The 4,966-nt window shown below is 42.8% G+C and overlaps 1 pseudogene; it reads left to right on the top strand.

Moving 5' to 3' along the window:
* The first annotated feature begins 821 nt into the window (after window positions 1–821).
* On the top strand, window positions 822–4,661 carry LOC122935361 (annotated as a pseudogene).
* Window positions 4,662–4,966: the final 305 nt, after the last annotated feature.

The raw sequence follows: 4,966 nt of genomic DNA, 5'->3' as shown, positions 1-4,966 counted from the left end.
ACTTTGCCAGTGCAACAAATTATTTGTTGATGTTACTTTGCGATATATTTCAGTTTGGATTCTGCCGTCAGGTTGCAGATTTATTTTGAGATCCAGGAAATTCAATGTATTCTCATGTATTTCGGCTGTAAATCTCATGCCTACTTGATTATCATTCAGTTGGCATACAAACTCATGAAATTGTGCTTCCGTGGCATCCCAAAAAATTAAAATATCGTCAATATAACGACCCCAAAATAATATGTGCTGCGTGTATCTTTCCATTGTGTCCGTGAAAACTATACGATCTTCCCACCACCCTAAAAATAAATTTGCAAAACTTGGTGCACAAATCGTGCCCATAGCGGTGCCAGTGACCTGTAAATAATATTTACCATTAAACATAAAATAATTGTGCTCCAACAAAAACTTTAAGAGTGAAATAACAAAAATATTGTGCTCGTGGTACTGTGTTCCCTTCGAATTCAGATAGTGTTGTATTGCTTGTATGCCCAAGTCATGTTGAATGCTCGTATACAGTGCCTCAACGTCGAGACTGGCTATTAATGTGTGTGAATTTACCTGGATTTCCTGCAACCTGACGACAGTATCCTTAGTATCCCTAAGGTATGAGGGTAAGGTTTTGACAAATGGGGAGATGACCTGTTCCACATAGTCACTAATACTTTCACATAGACTCTGGTTACCAGAGACAATAGGTCTTCCTGGGATCGGTTCCCTTTGTTCTCAGAATTGAGAAAGCTCGTTGGAAGAACGAGAGAAACGTTTAAAAAAATCTACAGTAAGTCCAGTTGACTTGATTTATTCTTTACAGATATACCATGACCTGGATAAATGAGAACCTTCACAGACATATTGCAACACATTTTGGGGGAAAACCCTTAAACTTGTACGAGAATATGAAAAGACAGCAAGAAAACTGGCAGACTATAGAAACCACCTGTGTTTCAACCTCAGATGCCGAAAACAGGGGCTGGTACCATGCAGCATCCATTTGGACTCCACAGTGAAGGGTCACAGAGCTAAGATGATTCTACAAAAAGCCCAGAAGCAACTACTAAATGAACGGTACGACCGGCCCCTTTTTACAGTTGACGCCTTGAAACAAACTATCAGTCAGCTGGAAGAGGACCTGACTTTGCAGCTATCCACTGAAACGTGGAGGAAAGTAGCAGATTTCACAGTATATGCACAGCTAGCTCAGCACACTATGAGCAAGGAGAGGCAGAAGAACAAGTTCTGCATTTTGTTATCCCGAACTGCAAACAGCCATACCAGTGAGGAACTGACATGGAGGCAAAAGGAGGAAACAATCACAGCGCAAAACAAAGAGAAATGGGTGCAGAATCTTTCAGACCGGGTTCTCACCTAGCCTGAGATGGATGTCCTTGCTGAAGGGTTGAATTTCACAATCACACCAAGAACCATACCAATAGTTGATATTATTTCAGCCACTGAAGCCTCAATCCACAGAAACAAAGTACCACAAGTGAGGCTGAACAACTTTGCCTTAAAGTGTCTGCAGCTCTGGCCAGTGCCAAACCACCTCCTTCAAACTTGACTAGAGAAGAAAGGAAGGCGGTTACATCCCTGAAGAAAGACACAAACATTACCATCCTGTCTGCGGATAAAGGAAGATGCACGGTTGTACTTAATACATCTGACTACGAAGCCAAGGTGACCACACTCCTGGATGATAACAACACAAATGAGGCCCTAAGACGAGACCCAAACAGTGGCTACAAGAAGAAGGTTATAGAACTACTACAACTTCTAGAATAGGACAAAATCATTGATCGGGCCATGTATCATCGCCTCTACCCTGGGGAAGCTCCTCCATGTATTTATGGACTTCCTAAGATACATAAGGATGGGACCCCTCTCAGGCCAATTGTCAGCAGCATCAACTCTGTAACCTACAATGTGGCAAAATACTTAGCCAGAATCCTAGCACCCTTGGTTGGAAACACACAACATCACATACAGAACTCTCAGGATTTCACCACCAAAATCCAGAACTTGGTATTGGGCACAGAAGAAAAAACGGTCTCCTATGATGTTACATCCCTCTTCACCTGCATACCCACTACAGAGGCAATTGAAACAGTCAGGAAACAGTTGCTACGAGACAACACCTTAGGCTGCAGAACAGAACTTAGCCCAGACCAAGTGTCTGCCTTACTGGACCTTTGTCTGAGTACCACCTACTTCAAGTATAAGGACAAGTTCTACAAGCAAAAACATGGCTGTGCTATGGGAATCGCCAGTCTCACCTATTGTAGCGAACCTGTATATGGAGGAAGTAGAAAGGAAAGCCCTAACCACTTTCAAGGGAATTACACTGAGTCATTGGTTCAGATATGTGGATGACACTTGGGTTAAAATTCATAAACAAGAGTTACAGGCTTTCACCGACCACATTAACTCAGTGGATCATAACATCAATTTCACGCGGGAAGATATGCAGAACAACGAACTGGCGTTTCTGGACTGTCTTATAACAGTGGAAGAGGGAAGGAAGCTGGGAATAGAGGTCTATCGAAAACCAACACACACAGACTAGTACCTGCTATTTGATTCCCACCATCCTCTAGACCACAAACTGGGAGTCATCCAGACTCTACACCACCGGGCAGAGAAAATACCCACCAGCACAGAGGCCAAGGCGAAGGAATTCAAACACCTCAGAGGGGCACTTAAAACTTGTGGGTATACAGATTGGGCCTTTGTCAAAACAGAAGGAAGGAGTAGAAAGAACACTACCAGTGAGGGCGAGAAGCATGACAGACTATGGTTATCCCATATGCAGCTGGGGTGTCTGAGAAACTCAAAAGGATTTTTAATAAACATCACATCCCTGTCTGCTTTGAACCCAGCAACACACTGAGGCAACAACTGGTTCACCCAAAAGACCCAACGCCTCAACACAAGATGGACAACATTGTGTACGCAGTCCAGTGCAATGAGGAATGCTCAGAACTGTATATCGGCGAAACAAAACAACAACTACTTCGGCGTATGGCTCAGCATAGAAGAGCCAAAACCTCTGGTCAAGATTCAGCCGTGTACTTACATCTAAATGAAACAGGTCACACCTTTGAAGACAGTCAAGTACGTATTTTGGATAAGGAGGACGATTGGTACAAACGAGGTGTGAAGGAGGCTATCTATGTAAAAATGGAGAAGCCAAGCTTGAATAGAGGCGAGGGGTTAGACATCTATTGTCTGCCACATACAATGCTGTCTTGACACCTTTTTCTGGGAGGTCATTATCACCTACTGACTCCAATATGGATTTGCATAAACATGGGCATATGGGAAATGCAAATGAGCAGAATCTGCCTTGTTTTTCAGCTGTCATAAGACTATGAAAACCAATAGAGGGCGCTATTGAGTTATGAACAGCCAACTTCGCACTATGTCACTGGGCCACTCTGTGGTCTCCTCATGATGCTGCTATGTCACGACACTGTGGTCTCCTTAGGCTGCTGTAACAACACTATTCTATGGACTCATCATGCTGCTGCCAAATCACCAATCTGTGGACTCCTCATGCTGCTACCAGATCACCATTCTGTGGTCTCCTCATGCTTCTGCCACATTACCACTTTATGGTCTCCTTATGCTACTTCCAAATCCCCATTATGTCACTTGGCTACTCTGTGGTCTCTTCATGCTGCTGCCACTTCAACACTATACTGTGAAAGGGCTGTGTACTGGCTTGTACACACTATGATACCTTTTGGCGCAAAACCACAATAGCAAATGTCGTCTTTTAAGAGATATTTATTTGTTCAGATGACAACGCGTTTCGGAGTGACAATACTCCTTTGTCAAGTCTAAAAGAAACAGTGGTGGTCCCAGGGGATAAAGCATAAAGGGAAAGATAAAAGACTGTAGGTGCATATGTAAGGTTCATGATGATAATAAGTCAATAGATATAGAATAAAAAATGGGAGGTAAAATATATATATATATATATATATATACATATATATATATATACATACATACATATATACACACATATACATACGCATATACAAGTGTACATACACACAATACACGAAATAGACTTATGTAAAAGCTGAACTTAAAATGAGACTTATATAGAAAAGCTGAAATTAAAATTAATATGGCCGCATTAGTGCAGGATGAGCAAATAAAATGGTAATGTTGTAAAACATGGTTATAAATATAAATATGGATACAAGTGTCATGGGATTCGTTAATACATGTAATCATGTTACTGCCCTAGTTGTCGATTGTACTGGTCGAAAATGACACTCGTAGGTAAAAAATGACAAAAATGAAAGTGGGCCTGATATGCCGCCAGTGTTAGCAAACAGTGTTAGCCCGGATGGGGACTCTTAGGTAGGGAACCATATGTGCATGTATACAGGACTAGAAACAACCAAATACGTATAAATGTATGCACATATCCACAAAAAACTGTTGGAGGATAGAGTGTTAATGATGATTATTGATGTAATGATGATGATGAGGGGAAACACATGGGGAGAGGCGATTACCTTTAGGACCGGGTATACACGGTTGGCAGGGCTGGTCCAGTTGCTAAAGTTAAGAATGGAAGAGAAGACATTATTTCCTATGGGCTATGATGCTGGATTTAATGGCTAAAGGTTGAGTGGAAAAGTTGAACCAGTATAAACCAAAATAAACCCATAGTGTTAATTTGATGGGTGGGGCAGTGCATTACCTGGTGCCGGGTCCTGTCTGTGTATAGCGCGGCTTGCCACGTGTATGTGAGCGCGCGCTTTTTAGAGCTGAACAGAGGGGAGGGGGTGTGGCAGATTGCCGGCTGTTCATTGGAGGAAGTGAGAGGACGGGGGCGGGGCTAATCGCGGGGGGCGGGGCTAATCGCGGTCAGTTGCGACGGGCTCTGTCTGTGTCCGCGATGTCAGTGCATTCTGTATATCCTCTGTTATTGTAGCGGGGCACCGCC

The sequence above is a fragment of the Bufo gargarizans genome, chromosome 4 (assembly GCF_014858855.1).
Source record: "Bufo gargarizans isolate SCDJY-AF-19 chromosome 4, ASM1485885v1, whole genome shotgun sequence".
NCBI classification, from domain to species: Eukaryota; Metazoa; Chordata; class Amphibia; order Anura; family Bufonidae; genus Bufo; species Bufo gargarizans.
This window is presented reverse-complemented; position numbering and strand designations above follow the sequence as displayed.